This window comes from Peromyscus maniculatus, chromosome 10 (assembly GCF_049852395.1).
Source record: "Peromyscus maniculatus bairdii isolate BWxNUB_F1_BW_parent chromosome 10, HU_Pman_BW_mat_3.1, whole genome shotgun sequence".
NCBI lineage: Eukaryota > Metazoa > Chordata > Mammalia > Rodentia > Cricetidae > Peromyscus > Peromyscus maniculatus.
Window position 1 is genome coordinate 91,780,102 of NC_134861.1, and position 26,123 is coordinate 91,806,224.

The 26,123-nt window shown below is 44.3% G+C and overlaps 1 protein-coding gene and 1 long non-coding RNA gene across 4 annotated transcripts in view; one reads left to right on the plus strand and one right to left on the minus strand.

The window, feature by feature from the left end:
- Window positions 1-26,123, minus strand: part of Rasgef1b (RasGEF domain family member 1B) — a 521,256-nt gene that overhangs the window by 58,356 nt on the left and 436,777 nt on the right. The gene's annotated exons all lie outside the window — the stretch shown is intronic.
- LOC107401062 (uncharacterized) lies at window positions 747-18,782 on the plus strand. The gene is made up of 3 exons (XR_001577737.3): window positions 747-870; window positions 13,293-13,386; window positions 16,462-18,782. It is a non-coding gene; the product is annotated as an uncharacterized LOC107401062 (long non-coding RNA).

Here is a 26,123-nt window from a genome sequence, read left to right on the forward strand (position 1 = left end):
TCAGGAGGTTCCGTCAAGAAGGCTGTGGTTTAAGGCTAGTGTATGTTATACAAGAAAACTTTGTCTCCAAAAACTAACTTGACATATATAGAAGGGAGGAAGAGACTTGAGAAATGGAGGAAAGGAAGGGAGAAGAGGGGTAAGGAGAGAGACAGAGAGAGAGAGAGAGGGAGGGAGGGGGGCGGAGGGGAGAGAGAGGAGCTTTGCAGGCATAAGGACCCAGGGAAGAGCATGAACACAGGAAATCAGAACTGGGAAGCTTCTACCTGCAGCTCAGCTCCAAAGCAAGGTCTCCAGTAGTCCTTACCATTCAGGCAAGGACAGACAGAGCCTGCATTGCACAGAGGGCATGCCCTCCAGTCAAACCTAAGACTGCAGCAAGGGGGATGTCCCTTCCTCTCTCTGGCATACCAGATGTCTTTTGGGATGATGGCTTCCCATGCGCACCTCATCAGTAAAGCTTTTCACCACTCCTAGAATACAATAGCCATGGGAAGTCACTACAAAACAAGATACATAAAACATGGAAACCCGATGTGTTCTAGAAAACCGATGCCTGCTTCTTCCTCAGGGGGGGGGGGGGGAAGCTGACATCAAGAAACAAAAGGCCCCTTGCCCCCCCCCCCATCCTTATTCTATCCCGGGTTAGAAAACACCTTCTTGTTTACTGTGTGACCTGTGACTGCAGTACCTAGAGCTTAGCTCTTGGAATAAAAAGAAGAGAAAGATGTCTCCAAACAGTTTTTCTGAGCAGCGCCCCTCCCCCAGGGCTGTTCGCTGTCATCCTCTTTTCTTCTCTGCTTCCTCCTCCCTTCAGCTTGACGTCTCCTCAAACGCTACCTGACAGACTGCCGCCATCACCCCGCGAATGTAAGTAATTTCCTTATTGACAGCCCCCCATTCCCTCTGACATCTGCCAGCACTCTCTGACACTTGAATAAGCATTAAGACATTAACAGTCTGGCGCAGGTTTAAGGGCTGGAATAGTAATGCTTGGCAGGCCCTGCCACAGGAGCCACCAGCAGAGAGACCCCCACCCATTCAAACTCCGCTGTCCTTCTGCTTGGAAAGCGGAGCGGAGCCCGGAGTAAATGCCGATTACTCGCTTCACTGCGCTGGCATTTTGGTGTCTCCTTAGGCAGGCCAGATTGGACATTAAAGGAAGAGAAAAGGAAAACACACACACACACACACACACACACACACACACACACACACACAAAACCGCCTGCTTCTGAGGTGGTGTGAGGAGGCAGGGTGATGACGAGGCAGGTTGCCGTTTTGTGAGATGAGAAAATATTTTAAAGGGGTCTATTTGGGAAAAGAGGCCACATCAAGCCCTCTAACTTCCACGCGGAACATTGACATCAGTCTTATGATAGTATCTCATCCATCCCACATCCTGGAGCTGGCAAACGCCATCCTCACGCCGGGGATTTGTGAAAGCAAACTTGTCAGATTGAGGATGTTCAGAAAATGATTAGGAAAGAATACCCTGACAGCCTTTGTTGCTAGAATCTGTTCGCGTCAAATGGCAAAGCCATTCACATTCAAGGTATTAAACCATTAAGCAAGTCATGGGGCTGCCTCAGTTCTGCTCTAAGGAGGGTTTATTTGGGATCAGAAACCTGTAATCCACCCAGGTGACACTAAAAATAACATCAAAATACAGAGCTAGAGCCCTGCCTGAGTGGGACGCTTTCTTGAGTCAAATGTGACTAAGCGTCGTGACTGCAGGAGGGGAAAAAAAGAATTAAAATGGGCTGTTTCGAAACTCAAGGTAGTCTGTAACCAATGGGGCAGCAAGATTCTGTGGTTCATGGCTTTCTTCTCACCTCCTGGGGCCTGAGTCCATCACTCCTCCACTTAGACCATGAGGCTAAGGCAGCTGCAGGCGCTGTTTGGGGGCTGCTTGTGCACACACAGGCTGGCGTTCCTTTAGCTAACTAACTACCTTTGCGTTCTTGTTTGATCTGGGCCTAGGGTCCCTGTGCCAGGACTGCAAATGAGGAAGGGAAGGTAGCTCAAAAAGAACACGACACTTTCCCTCAGACCACACGGGTCATCAGGGGCTGTGTCATAATTTGAACCAGCCTCTTCACTCCCATGTTGGTATGCTTCAGTTACATGTTGGTATGCCAACAGCAAGGTGTAGTAAACCTGGAAGGGCAGTAGTCATCTTCCTGGGGCTGTGGGAGTTGTCTGTGGCCTCGCTAAGGCTGGTGGAAGCCTACCGTTGAAGCAAGGTCTCCCATCTGCTAAGGGCTCTGATGTGCTGGATGGGGCAATGTTGTCTCTTCAGAGGTAACTCTGACAGGACCAGCAACCAATGGGTGTGGGGTATCTACAGGTAGAAAGGGGGCAAGTGTGCTGAACAAAATCCGGTGCTAGTTAGCTTTGGATCTGGGGTCAAGGGGACTCATAGGCCGGGCTGTTTAACTCTCATCTCTTCATTTACAAAGCAGTATAGCTTTGTCCTCTTCATAGACCCGTGCTCTATGAAGCTAAGTCTTCATTCCGTGAAGACTTAGCAAATGCTTAGTGTACTGAGTGCCCAAGAAACAAACGGCAGCATAGTCTCAGTATTCATCCACACAGGAGCCCGTGTACAGCTCCTCTCCCCGACGGTCCACTCGCCACCTCGTTTGGATGCCCTGTGGGTAACATGGCGTTAGTTCCTACAGGGTTCACCTGAGGTCCAGCTGCTGTGGATATCGCTCTATATAAATAAAACACTGATGGCCAGTGACCAGACAGGAAGTATAGGCGGGACAAGGAGAGAGGAGAATTGGGGAAACAGGAAGAAGGAAGAGAAGAGACACTGCAGCCACTGCCAGGATAAGCAGCATGTAAAGATGCCGGTAAGCCACCAGCCATGTGGCAAGGTATAGATTTATAGAAATGGGTTAATTTAAGATAAAAGAACAGTTAGCAAGAAGCCTGCCACGGCCATACAGTTTATAAGTAATATAAGCATCTGAGTGATTATTTTATACGTGAATTGTGGGACTGCGGGGCTTGGTGGAACCTGGAGAGAAGCCCTCCAGCAACAAATGACGCCCAACGGCTCGAGTTTCCACCTTAAACCTGAGAATATTTAATAACCAATTCTAAACAGAGCCAAAACCAGGTTCTTGCTTCTTGTCTCATACGGGCAGCTAGACACCACAAAACGCGGGTTTGAACACTGGCGGGTTCCTGGCGTGTGCGTTTGACCGGCAGTATGGCGGTAATGAGGTGTCTGCCAGTGGCACATTATGCTATGTGGTAGATTTAGTCTTTACTAGTATTAAAAAAAAAAAAGAAAGAGGTTTCTGGGCTACACGCTGCTTTGATAAAAGCATAGACCTACTATTTCTGAGACTTGATGACTCCCAGAGCTGGAGAAAACATACCACCGCCATATTGAAAAGCTGAAGGGGGCGGAGCCAGCAGCCACAGTGCCGCTTCAGGCTTAGAAGGCTGCAGTTTAAAGCAATAGGCTCACAAAAAGACTGATTCAGATAAAATCGTTTACAATGTATGTAAAATATATGTAGGCTTGAAAGAGACAAAAAAATTAATTAATTAATATAAAAAGCCACATAAAGATGAATATTACACAGAGAATCTGGATTGTGTTGTCTTTGGGATTTTTAACTACAAAAAACATTTGATTGAAAAAGATGTTAAATTAAACCAATATGTATATTCAAAATTTGGATGTAAGGATATGTTGCTTTGGAAAAGAGGTTCTGCTTTTGTTTCCACAGAAAGCCAGAGGCTGTGGATTTGTTCCAGATTAAGATACATCAGGTTTCACCAGCCAAGACCCCCGAAAGGTCTCTGATGACACCATGGCCCAGATAATCTAACATCCAGAGTGGTTTCAAGGCAACTGGCTCACACAATACAGCCTCATGGACTACCCCATAGGCCTAAAATTTTCTTTGTGTCCCCATAAGATACAGCGCCCCCCTCCAGCAGGAAGTAGTAAGAGATGCTACACCCAAATTCCCAAATATACCAAGCTGGCTTTAGAGGTGGAATTGGCTCACTCCCGCTCTAAACCCAGACATATTTAAAAAAAAAAAATGGTTAAGAGATTCTTGCGTCCCAAATCAGAAGAGCCCTCCAGTATGGGACAGAGAAAAACCAATATTTTTATTTAAAACAGGTTGATTATAAATGCGATCTCTTTCTAAAAAAGAAAAGGGGATATGATATAGATATATAGGATATAGAGATGATAAGATAAAAGGGTAGATTAATGAACCTACTTTTAAAGAACAACTTGTTTAAAATGTTTTACATTGGTATAGATTTTAGTTTATGTTTAAAATGTTTTACATTGGTATAAATTTTAGTTTATTGATACAAACTTGAAGTTAATTTTGTTATACTATATATATATATATATATATTTCTATTCTTGTTTGAGGTATTATGTTTAACTCATTTAAAATTGTAATGAATAATTAAAAATAGATTAATAATTAGTCATCTATGATAATCATATTTGTAGCCATGTTAGTTAAGTCTTCTAGGTATACATAGATATATTCCAGATAGATAGGTAATCTTCAAACACTTCATAGACCTAGAAACATGGCATTTAAATAACTTAGAATTCTCTTGACGTGAGACACAATTGCTCCTGGCTGCACCAATTTGATCTGAGAGAATGTTGGGCTTCTAAGACATTTCCATTTGGAAGTTTGTCTTCTTGGCACAAAATGGCCTACTGGGCAAAGAACTGCCCTTGCCTTGATGGCTGACAGTACAAATGCAATGCTGTCCTTTCTGGACAAGCGGGACACAAGGAAAGTGACCCCTGTACTCTGCCAAGACAGAGTAAGATGGTCTTTCAGAATTCCTGCTTCTGAAAATGGTCTGTCAGATACTCTAGGCCTGTAGCCAATTTAAATGCACCAACAATGCTGAGAAATATTAGGTGACTATCCAGGCTGCCAGCTGCCTTGGTCTACTCTTGCAAGATTCCTGAAAGTTGCTTGCATCCATCTACCATTTCTCAGGTATATTCCTTCTCAGGTCTTTGATGTGGTTAAAGACTAGATAGTTGTAATTTCCTCAGTTATGATAAAAGATAAGTTAGATATAAAACCTTAAACTCACAAATATAAGATAGATAGGACATCTTTAATATTGTAACTGTAATTCTTGCTTGATAATTGTTTTGTTATATGTAATTTTACCATGTTAAAGTTAAAACCTTCCTTTTAAAAAAAAAAAGAAGAAAAGGGGAAGTGCTGTGGATATCACTCTAAATAAATAAAACACTGATGGCCAGTGACCAGACAGGAAGTATAGGCGGGACAAGGAGAGAGGAGAATTGGGGAAACAGGAAGAACGAAGGAGAGACACTGCAGCCACCGCCAGGACAAGCAACATGTAAAGACGCCGGTAAGCCACCAGCCATGTGGCAAGGTATAGATTTATAGAAATGGGTTAATTTAAGATATAAAAACAGTTAACAAGAAGCCTGCCACGGCCATACAGTTTATAAGTAATACAAGCGTCTGAGTGATTATTTTATACGTGAATTGTGGGACTGCGGGGCTTGGTGGAACCTGGAGAGAAGCCCTCCAGCAACACCCAGCCCTTGTGACTTAATACCACTCTTCAGATGTTCTGCTCTGGATGGGTACCCCCAGCCAGTTCATCATCCACACGGCTCTAGTCATGACAATAAAGACCCACTAACTGTCAAGCCAGTCTCCTGAGTATACTGTCTCATTTCTACATAAGTTTGGGCTGGTCACTTTTACAGACGGGACCGTTAAAGCTCTGAGAGGTTAAACAACCCGTCAGAAGCTTCCCAGTTGTTCAGTGTCACTTGATGGGAGGGTCACCTGACGCCAGAGCCTGTTTGGGTCTATCTAACCATCTAAGCTGATGCCTGCCCTTACCAGAGATGAGGCTGCCACTGCCTTGCCTTTCTCTTCACCCTGGGTCTCTAGTGCACACAACAGGAGATCCCTCTTCTGCCAACCCTCATATCTGTTGTGGGATAATCTTTTGGTACACTGTGAAGAAGTGTCTCTGCCTAAGGGTCCCTTCTGATTGGTTAATAAAGAGCTGAATGGCCAATGGCTAAGCAGGAGAGGATAGGTGGTACTTCTGGAGAGAGAGAGGAACTGGGGAAGAATCTGAGGTACACACGTGTACAGGATTAAGCCATCCAGACATGGGGGGAATCACACATACTGAATGGAGAAGAGGTAACGAGCCACATGGCAGAAGATAAACCAATAGAAATGGGTTAATTAAGTTATAAGGGCTAGTTGGGAACAAGTCTAAGCTAAAGCCAAGCTTTCATAATTTTTAATAAGTCTCCCTGTCATTATTTGGGAACTGGAGGTCCCAAGAAAGCCCAACTATACACATGGAATCTGTGAATCAGCTGTTCTGGTTTAGGGTCATTTTTCTATCTGCTGAGCATTTCTTTCTGGATGCCTCTTCCTCTTTCTCTATCCTTCCCTACATCCATGTCCTCTTTTCTTCCTCCCAGCCCTTCCTTTTTCTCTTTGAAATAATGTTGCCACACAGCTGAGGCTAGACTTGAACTAATAATATAGCCCAGGATGGCCTTGAATTTGCAATCTTTCTGCCTCAGCCTCCCAGATGCTGGGGTTATGGGCATGTGTCACCCCATCAAGCTTGGGCATCCCTTTTTAGACTCAGCTGGCTCCCTTTCTCACTCATCTTGCTTCCAATGGTGTAGCCAGATCAAGCTCCTCACTCTATGATTTCACCATGCCCCGAAGAAGCCCTGAAGAAACTCTATGACTCCCAGTGTGCAGAAGACTAACACTGTGGTCAACCTTAGTGGGGAGTGAGATCTGTTTCCTCCACAAACGTGCAGCTTAGCTTTGCAACTTTCCCCCTGCCTTCTACGGAGGCTCTTAGTAGAATGCCGATTCCAGATGGCCATAAATTTACACCCCTTGATCACCGAGACATCCCCACTCATAGACTGATGCCATGTTTATCAGATGTGCTCACTAAATATTTATTAAATTAGTGAATGAAATTATTTTCCTAGTTAATGTGATTACACATTTTCTGTGATATTTCAACAAGGATATCTTGAAAGACATAAAATCTGCTGTCAGGTCTTTTGAAGATAATGATTTTTTTTTCAAATGAAGAAAATCTGAATAATGTTTCATAAGATTTGTCATACTGTATGTGGTTGTTTGTGTACTTATTTTCTGTGTTGTGAGTAGAATCCACGGCCTCGAGTTTGCTGGGCAAATTCTATTCCATAGAATGACATCCTCAGGCCCAAAACTTGTTATATTTTAGGAGTTAACATCTGCCAAGTTAGGGCTTTAAATGTTTATGAAGCAATGAATTTAATTGTGCTATTCCAAGATGATGATAGTATTTATATAAAAAAAATTTATTCTTAGTATTGGAATACCAACTTAAAATAGGGCAACAAATGACTCCTTGCTTTGGCCAGTAGATGCCTAGCGGAGACAGTAGTATCAAGTCTTTTGAGATGTCTGCTGCAAGGAATCCTGGGACTGAGGCTCTGCTGTCCACTGCCTGCTGTGGGCCCTATCTACTTGTATTCCCTTCCTTTCTATCTAGGTGTTCACCATGTGCCCAACCTACCCTTCAAAGATTAAACCCCGTCCTCTCGCCCCATCCTTTCATAAAAATTTTCTAGTTGCAAAAATGTTCTCATTGTTGCAGCCTCCCCATAGCAATGCAATACATTAATACATGGTTTAGTGTATGTAATTCTAGTGTACCGGTTTTCACTAGCTTATGAGAACAGGGTCCATCACCCATCTCTTTGTCACTCTGCCTCCTACTTTGTATCACAGAATGCCCACAGGTGCTCATGATGTACTTTGAATAAATAAACAGCTCTGTCAACACAGGTAGACATAACAGATGGCTGATATATTGGCATGAGGCATCAGGTGACAGGCCCAGCTAGTGAAGGGGGGTGGGTAATCTGCATCTGTTGGAGGGTTATCAGAGGAAGGCAGCAGACACTGAGATAGGCAGGGTCAAGGACTGAGGGAGTATGGGCACACTGCTGGGGTTCAAAGCAGTTCTGCCTCTTGTTTTTCATATGAACCTTAGACATCCATTGGCCTTTTCCCTATATCGGCATTAAGATCAAAGGAGAAATGAACACAAAGTGGTGATTCCTGTTGTAGATAGCAATACCACTCCACATGCTCTGCTGCTGGTCACGTGAACATGCACATCCATACACACATACATCTGCCTTAGGACCATGCCAAGTTATAAACTGGGAAACTTAAACAACATACCTTTATTCTTCGCATTTCCAAGACTGGAAAGGTGGGCTCTCAAGGGATTTGAATAAGAGCACTAATTCACTTGATAAGGGCTCCACCCCATATCCTAGCCACCTCCCAAAAGCTCTACCTCCCAACATTACCACATTGAAGGGTAACATTTCATCACAAACATCCAGTCACTGTGACTTCTCTGGCTGTTGTTACAGGTCTATTATATTCTTTTCATTGATACTGAACTTGCCAATGTGACTTTCCATTTGAATGTAAGTGATATGCCATAACTGGATAGAAGCTTCCAATGGGTACATATTTTTTCCTTCTATAATAATGGCATATCTGGGTCTTCCCATTCACATTGGATCTGATGCCCAGGAGCCAGCTGGAGCAGAAACTGGCACCTCCCAACCCTTATGCACCTGTGGCTACAGACCACTTAGATCTGGGGGAGTGTCACTGTGTCACAGACTGGTGAAAGTTGACCAGTTGACCGGTAGTCCAGCAACTGGAAGTACTCAGTCCCTGTAAAGTCATACAAGAGTGCTTGGACTGTAACGAAGGCTCAGTGGTGACCATCAGGGCAAGCGTACTCTTACTTTGGACATAACTGTCTCATTTGCACCGGCTTGTCTTAACAGGAAAAGCTACATCTCTGGACTCGCTGAGGTAGTCCTTCCAGTGTGAGCCTCTGACTAGGAATAGGAAACACAAGTTCCATTTAAAATCTGCCCTTTGGCCGTGGTACGAGGCCTTGGTTTTGCTGGAGCTATTTCTCTATAGAAATTCCTTCCAGTTAAAAGAAGTTTCTGCATCTATAGGTAAGTAACTTCTGGAATCTTCCTTATAAGTGAGTGTCACCAACACCACTGGCAAAACTGGGCCATCAGGGGGCCCAACTTCTTGGTTCTTTTCTGCCTCCACAGGGCTTTGGTTAACCCTTACCTGTGGTCAGCTTTCTAGGTAATGGCATTTTTTATAGGGCCCAGAAAAATGACACTTTAAAATGATTTTATTTCCTCTAACTTAAGGTCACAAAGCTCTTGGACAGAGGGGGAAAAAAAGTCATTTCCTAGGAAAGGAGAAACAACAGAGCTTCATGGGGATGTGAAAGCCCCTTTGACTGACAGGTACGCCTCTGACTCAAGGGCTTAAAATAAAAAGCGGGTACCAACTGAAGAGAGCGTGCAAGGTGGCTGCAGTACTGTGAGCTCGGGCCGAGAACCAGAACCCCAGCTGGCTTCCAGCTGGGTGATGACCTTGCCATTCATTTTCCTGGGTTTGGATTTCCCCATGTGTAACAATAAAGGCTTGCAAAGTCCCATTGAGTGCTCACTAATGTCCGATCACTATGATTCCATCAAAGCTAACTGGCAAGGCTGTTTATTGCAGGCTTTAAATGGCAGGTCTCTTAATTTGTAGACTAGGGAGGGATACCTTAAGGGAGGGAAATGTCTACTGTGGAAGCCGGGTTCACACAAATCTTCTGAATTGCTAAAATGTTTTGATCCTAGAGGAAGAATAAAAGAGCCTGATTTATGATCATGTAACAAACAGACCATATTCATACAGCCACAACAGCTGGGCAAATGTTCTTTCCTGCCTGCTCTGGAAGCTCTAGCTCTCTGGAAGTTCTAGGATCTGATGAAGGACCCAAGCTCTGACATAGTCCTCCCAGCCAGCAGAAGTCTGTCCAGGGTGTGGTACCCATCCTCAGCATCTCAGCTAGGGACATATCAAGCACCAAAGCTGGTCCATGGATTGGTGTAGTACTAGTTTCAGGACCTAGGCCCACATGCCATCTCCCGGGTTGGCAGGTGGCTGCTGTTCTGACGTCCTTGGCCACAGCAGAGGTGACAGATCTTCTATCCTGCCTTTCCTTGGATTCCCACAGCCACTCTCACTGATAACCAGACTTGGTTCCAAGATATGTGCTCATATATACAACCTAAGCATGAAAGTGTGCTCTAAGACACGCATGGGACATGTTTCCCCATCTTCAAAAACATCGTTCTTCCTACACAGACTATATGATTACAAAAGCGATTGGAGACCCACCCTCAGCCTCAGGAGTCAGGAGGGCATGTCAGAGCACAGAACCCCGATGAGCTCCGTTGCTTGTGAGCCTCTATGGAGGACACAGCAGATGGAAAGTCTCTAGCTGCTGGTGTTCTTCAAACTCTGCTCCTCTTTCTGCCACTCTTCAGAGGGTACTGGAAGCTTATGGCTGGCCGCAATGTGTGTGCGTGCGAGCATGCGCTCGTGTGATTGTGTGCGCATGCGCGTGCGTGCGTGCGTGCGTGCGTGCGTGCGTGCGTGCGTGTGTGTGTGTGTGTGTGTGTGTGTGTGTGTGTGTGTGTTCAATATTTGGTCCACACCTGCCTAAAGAGGACTTTTGCTTCTGTGACTCCTTTCAGATGGCCAACATTTTCTCAGTACCTTTTCACCAGAAGCGGTTTCTACCTAGCCCTGCCTCTCTCTTTTCACTAGAGAGGTCTGTGTATCAGCACTGGGTCAAGCAGGGACCCCCGTGCCTGTGGAGCTGAAGGGAGCGGGCTCCGTTAACTGCGCCCTTGCATGCTGCCTGGCATACCGTTCTTTCTTGCTTCTCTTACAACCCTTTTCCACCCATCTAGAGTGAGCAAGATTCCCTTCTCTTAGCGGACTCCCTCACTGGGGTGAGCTTGAAGTCAGTCGGCTTTCTTGCCACGCTGACCTTCCTCCACATGAAGGCGTGGGGCCAGTTTTCACTTCCAAAAAAAAAAAAAATTCCTCTAAAAGTGGGACTCTGGAGACTCTCCAGTAAATGAAGATAGACTGGGTGAAGAAATTCCAACCCTACAAGCAGATAATTAAGAGAGATTTTCCCAGCCTAGGGGGAAATCAAAGACCATTATGTATGTATGGTTTGCGCTAAACCACTTTTATTACAAATTGAGCCCCCATACAGCTGTGCGGCCAGGGAGTGGGGAGAACTCACAGCCAATGAAACAATTAAAAGCCATGTGGAAGCAGGCCTTCTGACGGCTCACAGGAGCCATGCATTCTGTTTTCTATCTTGTTGTGAGTGATTTCAAAACCCCAAATAAGTAATTCTATCGCAGTACTAAGAAGGAAATGGTGAACAGCTAAGGATAATAATTCAAAATTCCCCCCACCCTCCCTAATCTACTCAGTTCTTCTCTCTCAACAAAGATGTGGAAAGAGGGATCTGATTTGCGGGAAGCCACCTGAAGTCTGGGGAAGTTTAGAGGGGAAATCTAGAAGCAGGCAGGCTTAGAAATGCAACTCAGTTCTGCCACCCAAGAGCGGTGTGGTCCTGGGCAAGTTCAGTCTCTCGGAGCTCGCCTTTCCATGCCTGATGGAGCTATGGCGATCAGCGCAGGGGACAGGATGAGAAAAGTGCCGGCCCAGCCTAGACAGTCACTGGGTGATGCCTGTGTCCTCTGGAAGGAAATTACCCAGAAACTCGCTTTTCCTGTGTTTTCCCTCATAACTGCTAGAGAGAATTATGGTATCAAAAGGTTCTGTCACGATCAAAGACCGCAAATCAAATGCTTTGCTAGGCCTTCATTTTGTGATTTGAGTGGAGGAAAAAGAAAGCAAGTGGGAAGAGCCTTGTCCTATCTAAAGAAAGCAACCAGTGCGAGGGTTGAGGACCTAAATTAAATCAGCAGGCTAGAAGACCTAAATTAAATCAGCAGAACCTATGCTTAAAAAGGCACCGGGGTGCCTTGTGTATGGGCTTTCAATCTCAGTGCTGGGCAAGAGGAAGGAGGAGGGTCCATGGGGCTTGCCGATTAGACACTCTGAACTACTTGATCAGTCCCAGTTCAAAACCAGGGTTGATCTGAAGAAAAGATCAGTGGTTACGTACTTTTTCTATGCAGTTTTAGGGCCTGGACTTCAGACCCCAGCATGTACATAACACACATACCTGTAATATGCCAGCTCCAGTGAACGTGGGGACAGAGGGCATCCTGGCTTCCTACCTACATGGGAAAATCGAGCCCCAAGTTAAGGGAAAGATCCTTCATCAAAGGATCAGGATGAGAGTTGTAGAGGGCGACACTTGTCACTCTTTTCTGGCCTCCACACGAATACAAACAAGGACATCTTACAAAGCAACAAAAAGCAAGGTGAACAGCTCTTGAAGAACACCACTGAAGGTGTATCTTCACACACACACACACACACACACACACACACACACACACACAGATATACATGCATGCACACATGAGAGATACTCATGCACTCCCCCATGTGTGTACACATACAAAAACAAAGAGCCATGACAAGTGTCGTGGGTGGATATTCATTCTGTCAATAACTTTGGAGGACCAGCCTTAGGGTGTGGCCTCTTGGCAGGTTACCTGACCGCTTTAAATCTGAGGAGGGGGCACCCGGTCATTCTCTTGGGGTGATAGGAGACTAGATGGCTGGATCCATATGCTCCCGGGCAGAATGGAGGACAATGATGGCTATTTACTTGGTTCTGTATCCGTGAGTGAATTTTTCCCCATTTCATATCTTAATAAATCCTTGATACGCCTTAGACAGACTCTCGTGGGTTTTGCATAACAAGTGATGCCCAACGTAGGGCACAAACCCACGTGCCTCAGATTAGGAGTCTCATGCTCTGCCGACTGAGCTAGCAGGGTTAGCTCATATAAATCAGAATTCCTATCTAATTTAAGAGGGTCTACATTCCTTCTAAAGGTAATGGTGAGTTTGAGCCTTATGGGTATAGTGCGCACCCAGTATTAGCTGGAAATTTCATATAAAATGGCTCTTAATATAGTTAATAAGTCCACAGAGCTTAAAAGCACATCTATAGTTTGGTTATATAGCCCAAGGGCTGCAGTGTAACTTCTAGAAGGTGAGCATTCTATGATTACTCTTCTGTATAGTAAAATGTTGGGTTTGAATGCAATTCTTCAGACAATTCCATTCAGTGCAAATAAACTAACGTACTAAATATCCCTTCCTGCATATTTCTGTTTCCAGGAGGTGAAGAGTCAAAAATAACCTTGATGAGCTGTGGTGGAGTTTGCTGTTATTTATTCCTGGGAGTCAGCTGACTGCTCCTGAGCATGTATAGGTAAGGAATTCAGCTGTGCTGACTGAGATAGTTTCAAGGTGTGCACCTACCAAGTACTGTGCTTCCAATACTTGCCTGCAAAATACAATGCCTCCAACATTTGTCTACAAAATACAGTGCTCCCCAACACTTTTCAGGACATCACCAAGAAGTGAGGCTATTAACCAGAGGTATGGACATTAGTCTACAAAATTGTTGTCTTCAAATCTTAAAACAAAGAGCTAAGAAGAAATCACTTTGTTTTTCAGAGGCTCCAGCTGAGCTTCCCAGTTACAAAGAATGCTCCCGAGAAGGGATGCTTGGGAACCATCGGAGGCTGAAAGCATTGAGCTGCCAGGCTTTTAATTAACTTGCTCCAATCCATTTCTGAGCCAACCACAGAGGGAAAAAGAGAAATCTTATTTCAATATCAAAAGTCAAATAAAATGTTAAATTTCATTTTTGATTGACAGCCTCCCACACAGTCACATACCCTAAAACTAGCAACTATAAATTCAGACCATTTGTAAAGCCCAAGGGGTTTCCAGAGTATGAGACAATCCAGGTATCTGTGCCTCATTCCACAGAAGCCGTCTCCTGTGGAGAAAATGTACTGGTGACATCCATCTTGATGGGAAATAGGTATGTTAGGATAGGAGGTGCCTCAGGTACAGCAGGATTATGACAGCAGGAACACGGAGTTCTCCTGACGATACATATGGGTTTGTTCAGAAGCGGCTGAAGGAAGCCAAGTTATTGATATCATTTCCCACCACATCAATGTGTCCTGCAGTCATGCCTCCATCAAAGAGTTGTGCAATACATAACTGTCCACACAGTAGTGTGCAAGTATCGGACCTGAGGTCAGACCCACTAGATGGACTAGCAACCTTGGTGACACACTGCTCAAGTTACTCAGGTAGTCTTCTTATTTTTCTAAGCTTCCAGGGCTAAAGAATGCAGGAATTCCATAAAGAAAATGAGCCTTAAAAGATGTCCACATTCCTATCTACCCTAAACACCATAGAATTTCTTTCCCTCTCTACTAAGCATGCTATGTCAGGAAGCACCAATAGGATCTATAGAAAGGGACGAACATTATTCTACCAAAATGATGTTTCAGGGACCTGCAATAAAAGAAATCTCTCCTATTACCAGGAAAAGTCATACAATGGAAATTATAAAACGTAGCGCCTGAGACATGCACAGCCATGGGTGTTCTGGTGAAGTACACTGAGGTCTCTGAGAAGCCTGAGACGTGCACAGCCATGGGTATTCTGGTGAGGTACACTGAGGTCTCTGAGAAGCCTGAGACGTGCACAGCCATGGGTGTTCTGGTAAAGTACACTGAGGTCTCTGAGAAGCCTGAGACGTGCACAGCCATGGGTGTTCTGGTAAAGTACACTGAGGTCTCTGAGAAGCACACACCAAAACAAAGCTGCCCTTCTGGGAAGCAAACCATCAAACGGAATTTTTATTTGAAAAGCTCGTCTCCAGTTACTTTCCTTATTTCCCACTTTCTTCCTTTCTCATGACCCCACAACGACTCCCTATCTCAAACATGACAGTGACCCGGATGGTAAATGAATATATTGTATCTTGGGGATCTACTCACTTTAAAGGTAAATATATTTCAATCACAGCCCTGAGAATGCCTTCGTTTGAGAAAGCTATTCAAATTTAAGGATGCATAAACCAGTACAAAAGATGACCTTTTGTAAACCACCCATGTCCCCTGGGATTATTGTGTTCCCAGGGTATTTCATCATCTCCATGGGGTCAATGGCACAGTTGGCTTGAATGACAGAACTCCAAGGCATACAGCTAGTCCAGTGTGGGTATTTAGTGATGCTGAAGTGGTGGCTTCCCTTGAAAATAGCACCTCACAATGGAATCCCCAGTGGCATTCATTCATTCATTCATTCATTCATTCACTTTGTTATTTTTCACTTTATTTAAAAGGGCACTAAAGACACTAGTCTGCAAGGTTATAGAGGTCTGCTAGGCTATTTGTGTAGAAGACAGGACATAAACTTTAATTGAGATAATGGTAATATTTCAATGCAGATTACTGCTTTCTGTTCAAATTCCTGCTGTCATTCCAATTAGAATCAATGGTCTTCTTTCTTACCAATTCCCTCCAATGTGTAGGTTGCTGCTACCTGCTAGGAATGTATTAGATTTTCTTAATAAAGATAGATCTGTCACAGCAGTGAGCTAAGTGGTACAGCGAACAGTTAATTCTTCCTTCATTAAGCCAAACCACATAATTCCCTTTAACTGAAGAAACACATCCTGCTTCCCAGTAAATATTTGGTATTGAAGCAGCAATGAGAACACAAACCTTACTGCTCTTTAGGGGGTCCTGGGGGCATCTCTGCTGGTACCCCACTGAGAATGATCAACATTCAAAATAAAATACCGGTGTAGGGGACTAAGTAAAATAAGCTTTGTAAAACTGACTCCCAGAGTTTGTGGTTTTAAAATGTGTGCACCTACTCTCTCATTTAGTCTTGAAAACATTGTCATCCTTTAAGGGTCTCCCAGCCTTACGATGAGTTAGAAAGTTCTACTGGATGACCTCTGCAAATCATCGTGTAGGAAGAGCTTGGGCCTTTCCAACTAATAGCACATCATACATATAAATCATTATCACTTCGGGGTTTATTCGCAAAGGACAGATATTTGTAATCCTAGAAGTGTGTATGTGCCCGTGGCTACTGATTAACTGTTTCAAATTAATAGCTTAAAATTAAAGCAAGCCTGGGGTTAAAATAAAGGGAAATGGTTTTCTCCGTGAGAAGAGCCTCAGCGCTTGAAGACAGCCCCTTGCCATTTTCCCTTCCTCTTATTATCCAGCCCCCAGAGTGCCGTCTCCAGGGCTTCCTGATGCCTTGCTATGTGAGTTTCCAGACTGCACAGGCAAGGGAAGCAGCGGGCAGAGCTAGGCACAGGGATGTTTTTCTAAAATTCGTTCTTCAAATGTTTCACTGAAAGAGCTTGAACGTTTCCTGGGGACGTCACCCCGCTGTGGGACAGAATGACTGTCTCGTTGGTCTTTCATATATGTGTTAATACAATTTCCCTTCCACCTAGCACACCTGCTGCACTATACAAGTGCCTTCCATCATGGAGCATCACTCAAGAGGGAAAACGGTCAGCAGAGAATAAAAGACGAAACAAACGAGTGGGACCATAGCAACAGGAAGAGCAGATAACACTGAGCTGGGAATCCAAACTGGATTTTAACAACAACAACAAAAATGTTCAACGCTTCTTGCTATGGTTTGCTCCCTTGAAGCTTTTGTTGAAATTTGATTGGCAGTTTGGGGGGTGGGGGTGGGGGACTTTAAGTGGTGATTAGGATTCCAAGAGGAATGAAAACCTATCTTGGATCAGGTTGTAGTAGGGCAAGGTTACCCCATATGTTCTGACAGCCCCACCCCCATCCACCCAATTGCCCTTCTGCTTCTGGCCATGAGGTGAGGCAACCGGAGGCCTTTGCTAGGAGCCCACTCTCAGGGGCCACCGGCTTAGCACTAATGAAATCATGGCAGTCCCTCCCCTTATGACCTCACGTAATGTTAATTACCTTTCGTGAACCCACTTCCCAACACCTTTAACATGGTAAGCCGGCATTTGCCCGGCTTCTTGCCTGCTCCCATAGGGAGCTTCATCATATCAATAGGCCTCATGGCAGCGCTCACTGAACGCCACGCCACAACCTGAGGTGTCCCAAACCCCAGAACTGTGAGTTAAATAAGCTTCTTTATGTCCCCCACACCCACTCCCAGCTGTCTCCTTCTAGCTGTGAAATGGACGAGGGCACTGCTCTTACTATTTTGTCTCTGGTATACCAGGCTTAGGTTTTGTTTGGGAAGTGTTAGAAATTAAACTCGAGAGTCTACTGCAGTTAGCCTTCTAAAGTTAAATAAGACAGAAAAGAAAAAGAACATGTATTTTTAAAAGATCTGATTTTTTTTTGCAATAAAAACCTTATCTGACAACTCTTGCTACCCTGACACCTGATATATACATCAGGATTTCTTTGTAAATCAACTATGATGTAAATCAACTGTAACAGTGCCACAGTCACTACACTTGCTGTGCAGGCCCGAGGGCCTTACTTTAAGCTCTAGTACTCATGAACAAAAGTTGGGCCTGGTGGCACAGACTTGGAGTCCTAGGCCCAAGCAGGCAGAGGCAGGAGGATTCCTAAGGCTTGCTAGTCGGCCAGTCTAGCTGAACCAGTGAATTCAAGGTTCCCTAGGAGACTCTGCGGGCCGACTTTACATAACAAAACGTAAATACCCACCAGAGCAGCTATTCTGTATCCCTTCTCTTCCTTTCAATTTAAAGTTCTTCCTTGAGATTCAGTTCAAATGTATTTGCTGTGGTTTAAATCTGTTTCTACAAAACTCAGGTACTACCACACAGAGGTCTTTCAAAGATGATTGGTCCATCTGTGATCCCCCTCACAAATGAGATTACTTTCCATAATAGAAGGGTTTGATGGAGCAGGCTTATCCCTGTTTGCCCTTCTGCCTTCCACCATGGGAGAATGAGGCAGCATTCAAGGTAGCATCTTGAGATATCGAGCATCTCTCCCCCAGCTAAGGTGCCTGCCAGCATCTTGATAGCTGACTTCTCAGCGCCCAGGGCCATGAGAAAGAAATTTCCATTCTAAATAAATTCTCCAGCCTATGATGTTTCATCATAGTGGACCAAATGGACCAACACAATATCCTCAACTCCTGTTCATTCCTGCCTGCTCTGTGGGAGGCACTATGAGAAGTGATTAAAAAACAAAAAACAAAACAAAACAGAAACCTAGAAAACACAAAGTATTTCTTAGAACATTACTTTTGAGGTAACAAGATACTTCAATAAAATGCAACTGGGAAATAATTAGGACACTATAGTATAAACAGCAGGTGATAAGAAAGATTTATGGCACAGAAAAGGGGTTTATTTTGGCTTTCTTGATATGTAGACTTCTAACTCGAACAAGTAAAACAAAGCACTTTGAAAACAAACAAATCAGGGCACTTAATTAATGAGGCTCAAGGTTTGAATGTTGAACTGAAGACACTGACCTACTGAGATAAAGAACTTGTTTGTTAAAAATGGCTTAGTAAATTAAATATTTGGGAAACAGTTGATAAAGAGCTTTGGCTATTTTTCTAATTAGCAGTCTGACATATGAGCTCTTCAGAAAGACAGTGAAAGCAGAATTTTGGAGAAGCTTTTGCTATGGAGGATGGACTGGGTGACACTAGTGGATCCGAGCCAGTGGTTAGAAGGAGTTGTGCTTGTCCCCTCCTCTGGGTCTTGTTCAAAGCCCTAGGCTCATCTACAATATACAGCTTGATCCAACCATTTACATGGAGATTTGAGCCATACTCACTAAAGTCAAGAGAGACTATCCGGAGTCAGTTAAACTAATTCAATAATTTAGAAAGTTAGATGTGATTATTAAAAGGGACAGTGTGTTGCACATGTGTCCTGTTCTATTAATAGCAACACTTAGTCTGTAACATTAGGCTAGAATAAGCCGGCTTATTGGTCCTTCATCAACTCATCAAGTGGTTACTGAAGCATGCTTCAGTATTAGGTGGGAGGCTGGAAGGAGCGAAACAGTGCAGTGATGCTCAGGCCACAGAGGGCTTAGTGATGCTGGAGATGGAAGCAGCAGGCATCAGGAGGTGTGCAAGGCAGGAAGACAGACTCTGGACACAGTGCTATGTGTTTTCTAGGAAGGAATGTGGATCTGTTTCTTCCTACAATCACAAGCCACTGAAGTGTTTTCATAAATTTTAAAAAAAAAAACTCAACTTTTAAACATCTTATTGTTTAATTCAGTGAAGCATTGGTAAATGCTTAGTACCGTGTCTAGTACAGAATGCATGTCTTTTTGTGAACAGTGCAGCAGAATGCTGTTTGGGGTATGAAGGTGAGCCACGGCCTGAAGCATAAGATTATTCATAGGCGTTATTTGCACAGACAAAGAAGTTGGGGTTATTGTTTTTTTAAACCCAGGAGCAGATGAAACATTAAATGGACAGAGAGAATGAGATAGAATAAAGTCAATATGGGAACGGCCAGGAAAGTGAGTAGACTTGTCCACCAGGGAAGGCTCAGATTAAGGATTAAGGATTTGTGATAGCTAGCACATTTACAAATTGAAAACTGAAACAACCTGACAAATAGACACAGGAAGCCCCGTTCCCACCCCTGACCACATCTGCCCGGGACGCCCTCCACAGCCCTCCTTGATAACCATATTATCAATCATTGTTGTACTCTTTCCATTTTTGGTTTGTTTTTGCATACCCCACATAACATTTTGGCAAATACAAAATTTAATTAGAAAAAAAGAGGAAGGAAAATGGTCAACAGCTAGGAGGGGACCGTTACAGGACAGACAGACACTGGTCGGTGCTTTCAGTTAGGTCACGCATTCCTGAGAACAACTCTGGAAGTTGGCCTTTCATCCGCCACAAGGCAAGACTTCACATCAGGTGGACAGAAAACCAGCTCTTCGCGTGGTACACTGTCGACCCTCCTGCTTCTGGAGTCCCTCTGATCACACCCCGGGTCCCCTTATTTCTTCTCACCACCTCTTCTTCCCAACAGCTTGAAGATACCCACCTCTCAGCCCTGTTTTGAGGACCGAGTCTTGAAGGAAGTCTGAGGCACCAGGGGAGCAGTCTTTAAATAGAAGCTGCTATTACGATGACACCTCTGGGAAGCACTTCCTGTATGAGGCCAAACTCATTCAACATGTGTTGATTTCTGCTTAGCTCATGGAGATGGTCCCTCTTTGGATTTAGTCCATTCTGATGCCAGCCTTACTCCTGAGCAAGTAATAACCACAGTCAAATCTTTATATAAATAGAAATAAATCCGGGAAGTAGGTGAATAGCCTCTTTCTTGGATGACTAAATTGAAAGCTTGGGACAAGAGTCACCACATTCACCCTATACCGAAGGTCAGAAAACAGCTATAAAGAGCCATTTTGGATTGTGCAGGTCATGATGGGAACTACTCCCTTTCCCCCTCACTATCATGAGCAAGCGAACAAGGAAGGCCCTGTTGGAAGGGATGATTGCTAACCCCAAGGATCTGCCATTTTTACCTCTTTCAACAGCAGCTTAGGGGTGTGCAAAGACCAGTGAATGATTTATATCCTAATTCAAATGCAGAGATGAGTTAAATTGATATGAATGAGAAGTCCTTGATACTGTGATCAAATAGTAGACAGGAAATCAAGCGGCCATAGAGTCTGAACACTTGCCACTCATGCATCTGAAATGGAACCTTCGGAAAGGTAAGTTTGGTTTGTTCCTTTGGCGAGGTCTCACTATGTGGCTCACACCTGCCTTGAACACACTCCTCCTCCCCTAGCCTCCAAAGCGCTGGGGTTGCAGCCATGCACGCCACTCCTTAAGGGTTTCTCCTACCTTGTTGCGTGTGTCCTGTGAAGGCAGGAGCTCTGTGACACCGTCCAGTTTCTACAGAGACTCAGCCTGATCTCCCCGGAGTTTCTGCATCTGCTGGCGGCCTAGAGTGAGACTTGGTGACACATACAGGCACTGCCATCTCTCTGGAATAGCGTGCAGTGGCCTCTGCCCACTCTGGAGACCTCAGCAGTATCGTGTCTTGCTTCTGACCACCTTAATTTCTCCCTTTCTACCACCGTGCTTCTCCTAGAAACAAGTCAGGGAGCATGGTGTACATGGAAACCCTGTGTGTTCATCCACACACCCTTCCCTTGGGCGAAGGAACTCAAATGATTTTTTCACTACTCGGAAATGGCCAGGAAAATTTATTTTAATCATTCCATAAATTATAATAGGACATAATTATTTCTCTGTTATCTGGATGCTAATCCTTTTAAAGGAGCAAATAGTCAGGTCCCATCTACTCAGAAAACATCCATCTGCACTTAATTTGTTTTTTAGAGTCACGGACTCTTTAGACTCATGACCTGGAATGCTGGAGTAATCAGCAAATATATTCAGAATTAATTTAGTGTCTTAATTGCTAGTACAGAAATGGGTACTTTCCTATGGCTGAAAAAGTATACATGTTGGAATTTTGAAGAAACAATATTTCAACTGGAGCTGGAAGAATTGCTTCTGGGAGCTGGGGGAGCTGTGGAGATGGCCCAGTCAGATAGCAAGTGCTAACTCTGCAACCATGAGGACCAAGCGTGAAACCCCCAACCCACGTAAAAGCCAGACGCAGCAGCATTCCTGTCATCCCAGAGACCGGGAGGTCGGAACAGGAGGATCCCTGGGGCTTGCTGACCAGCCAGTCTGGATGAGTCACAGGGCTCGAGGTTCAGCAAGAGACCTTATCTCAGAAAAGAAGGTGGAGAGCCATTGAGAAAGACACCTGATAGCCATCTCCAGCCTCCCCATCCACGTACGTACATACGCACAGGCACACACAGGAACACGTACGCACAGACAAATATAACTTCACACAAGCTGCAACTCATAAAAGTTTAGTAGGGAGCAGGGGATGAACCCGAGTGTAGGGAAATGGAGGCATAAGATAGATAGTTCTACGTGCAGGAAAGCAATGGCCCGTGTCTCTCTATGATACTCTTAACGACTAGCCTGCCGATAAGCAGTCAGCTCTGTGAATATTTGTTGGGTGAATGCATGCATGCACATAGGCAGGGAGGAGAGGGGAAGATGGGGAAAACCTCAGGGTCAGGGGGCTAATGCTCAGCAGAGAAACAGAATTGACTCCCAGACAAGCCAAGAGAAGAGGCCTCAATGAAAGGATGCTTTACACAGGTTAGATGAGGCTAAGGGGAGAACACAAGCACTGGCCTGCTTTTAGCACCCAGGCATCAGCCATATGGGACTGGTACCAGCTCCCAGTTTGGAGGGGCAGGAGTGCTTACAGAGCAGTTAATACTGGACTGGTGATCTGAGCCCATTACTTGTGCCCAACTAGAAGCCGGTGACCACGAGAGCAAGGCAGAGAACTTTAGCGAGTGACTCAGCCAGGGCTGCATCTGGGCGTGGAGACAGTCATCATAGTTCAGAGGCTGAGCAGGAATGGAGGGCTGGATTCAAAATAAACCGTATCTTCCTATCCCTGTGCCTTCATTCATTCCTTTCTCCCCAAAGACATCCAAGGCCCGTTTACCTCAGGTCAATTGGATTCATAAGCTACTAGCTATTGAAGAGGTTAGGTGGAAAGGAAGGAAAATATACAGCTCCGGGAAGCATTATCCATGTTTTAAATTCCAACCCTGTCATTCCTTATCACTAAGCTGGGTCCGTCACTTCGAATTTCTACACCTCAACTTCCTTATCTGTAAAATTGAGGGAAGTATAGTTGCTACCTCACAGCTTTGTTATGATCACCTGAGATAATCTATATAAATTTCTCTGGTCTGACAGAATGGCTATAAAGAAATTGTCTTGGACAATTGGCTTCAGAACATCTGTCCTTCAGAAGCGACATCAAAGTATAAAGGGGAGGGAGGTGGAATGGAACACGGGAGGGAAGAGTTTAGAGGGATGGGGGAGAAGAGGAAGGAGGAGAGTCAACACGAGCAAAATCTGTTTGGAAATGCCACAATGAAACCTAATGTGTATGCTATTTAAAATGTACTTCAATTTAAAAAAAAATCCTCAGGCTGGAGGGATGGCTTGGAGGTTAAATTCAGTGGCTGCTGTTCCAGTAGACTTAGGTTTGATTCTCAACACCTATATGAAGGCTCACAACTGCCTGTAAGTCCAGTTGCAGGGGATCCAGTGTCGCCATCTGACCTCTTTGGGCACCAGGCCTGTATGTGGTACCCAGACTTAGATGCAGTCAATATACCCATACACATAAGATAATAATACATAATGATAAATAACAGTAACAACAACAATAATAACAAAGGTGTCCTATGGGTTGAAGGATTTGTTCTCAAGTCTGTTAGAGCAAGGTCCTTGTGACTTTGACTATTATAAGGAAGGCTATGGTTTCTGGTGACTCCCAGGATCATGCACTGGAACTTACTTTCGTGTCTGCAGGCCAAGAAGTTCTCTTCCTTAGGCATTGGCTTTTCCTACTGTTGATGACGGTGGGATGTCACAGAGGCTTTGGGGCACTCCAGTGAACCCCACCTACCTGCCATCTCAACACACAGCTAAGAGTTAGTCACCAGTGCATTCTCATAAATGGCTTTCTTGGCATTTCAGTATTGAAAAAAAATAACCAAAGCAGAAAGAAAATCAAGCAACAAGAGAGTTTCATTCTTAAACTCATTAGTTGGGAAGCTGAGCAATTTGCTGAGATCGGCAGAGTTTTGAATGTAAGGCTAGGCTTCTGAGAGGCATGTCAGAAACTCCAGTCTAAAAGTCTTTCCTCGCTTTTATCATGAGTTCTGTGTGCCCCGTTGACAGAGTAATCCCTGTGCTCTTGTCCGTATCAGAACTGAAACAGACAGACACTCCATGGAAAGCCAGGTCTGTTTATGCATTTCTATTTTTAATAGAATTTTTATAAAAACAAATACCCTACTGAGTTCTCGAATCGTTTTGGAAATGTCTGAAATTGTTGATCACGTTCGCAGTTGCAACGCACCAAGTCAACTGGTACATAGGGTTTAAGCCAGAGAGTGTACATTATCATTTTGATAACTGGGAGTTGTTACTGACTCTTCCTGATGAGTCTTCGGGCTGTTCACGATCATAATATGTGTTTCACAGAAATAAGTGACTTTCTAAACACCACTTTTCCTGCAAGTCAGGCTTTTGTTAATGGACTTAAAATACATTCAGATCCGTTAGGCCAGAAAGCCCTTCGGCGGTGATTTTCATGAACCTCCCCAGTCATTATTTGACAATATCAAGGCCTCTAGACAGCCCAAAATCATAATTATATATATTATATATATATATATGTATGTATATATGTATATTATATATATATTTATAAGCTATGATATTTAATCAACAAAACCTATTGCATAGAAATATTAAATTCAGCTAGTGTAGGAGACAGGGATGGCACAGAAACTTGCCTACAGAGGAAGTCCATCCTTGGACTCTTTTTCACACCCTTCTTTTAGAATACATCCTCGGGGACTGTGGGGAGAGGCCCAGGTTTGGATTCAACTCCCGGCTCCATCACTGACTGCTACATGACAACTATGACGTCTCTTTTGTGCCTCAGTGTGATTACCTGTAATGGCAATGCAAGCCTCCTGGGACTGCTATGAGAATATATGAGCGAGCTAATGCATGCAGGAACTCATGTGGAATAAATATGTGGAGCTGCTATATTGTTATTTAATTGCTTATGAGTCCATCTTTTCCCATGGACTTCGACCTCCTAAAGGAAGCGTTCCGAGTCTCTGGACCCTAATATCATATCTAGCAAGTAAGAGATGCACCATGAAAAGCTGTGTATGAATTCCTTATGGCAAAGTGGTGTAGAAAGCCACAGTTTCACCATGGAGATCCAGATCTGCTCTCTTGTCTATACTCTTCCCTTATTTTAATCTTCATTTCTGGTCAAAGCCCATCAGCACTGCTCAGTTACTAACAAACCGGGTCAGCCGATGATGACACTCAGACAGACTGGACAGAGTCCGGTTAGACCAATGTGGTGGTGCATAACTGTAATCCCAGCACTCAAGAGGCTGGGCCTGAAAACAAGTGCTTTGAGATCAGCCTGGGCTACATAAAGGTTTCCAGGCTATCCTGCACTGTATAGAACTATAGAGCTATCCTCCAAAAACAACAAAGAAAAAGAGAAAGAAATGCAGAAGGCAGATGAGAAACATGAGGATGGGGAGGAGGAGAAGGAAACAGAGGAGTGGAGCACTCACTTTAAAATATCAACCTTGCTAACATTAGAAGCTTGCATTGGTTTCTGGTTCCTACGTGGGTCACAGAAACTAGGTCACGTCTAAATCACAAACTCAGTAGAGTCAAAAGGCACCTTGTCTAAGTAGGAAGTCGAGGTTCATAAACCAGTCAGTATCTTGCCTGGACACCACTCTCCTCCCCAGCAGCCATGGCCTGGAGCTACAGGACAAGGCTGCACTGGACTCCTTCATTTCTGAGAGAAGGACAGTGCATGTAGAAATTACTGGGTTGTGACATTGTAGGGGTGAATTTGTTCTAAACTTTCTTCCTACTTTATTTTTCTTTATTTTTCAAACTTTTTAAAGTGAAACACATATTGAATCTTTTCAAAAAAAATGCATATATGGTCTCTCTCTGTGTGAGAGAGAAATAGAAAGAAAGGAAGGAAGGAAGGGAGGGAGGGAGGGAGGGAGGGAGGAAGAAGCCAGGCGTTGGTGGCGCATGCCTTTAATTACAGCTCTCAGGAGGCAGAGGCAGGTGGATCTCTGTGAATTCCAGGCCAGCCTGATCTCCAAAGAGAGTTCCAGGAAAGGCGCGCAAAGCTACACAGAGAAACCGTCTTGAAAAAAAAAAAGAAAAGAAAAGAAAGAGAAAAATGGAGGAAGAGAGAGAAAAGGGAAAGAGAGAGAGAGAGAGAGAGAGAGAGAGAGAGAGAGAGAGAGAGAGAGCATTTGCCCCATGCAGGTACATATGGAGACCAGAGGCTGATGTCTGGATGTCTTTTTCAATTGATTCTCCACTTTATTAACCTAGAGCTCCCTGATTTGGCTAAGACAGTTAGCTACCAACCCCCAGGTTTAGCCTGTCTCTGACCCAATCCAGTCCTGGGGTTACATATATGCCGCCATGTCCAGCTGTGTGTGTGTG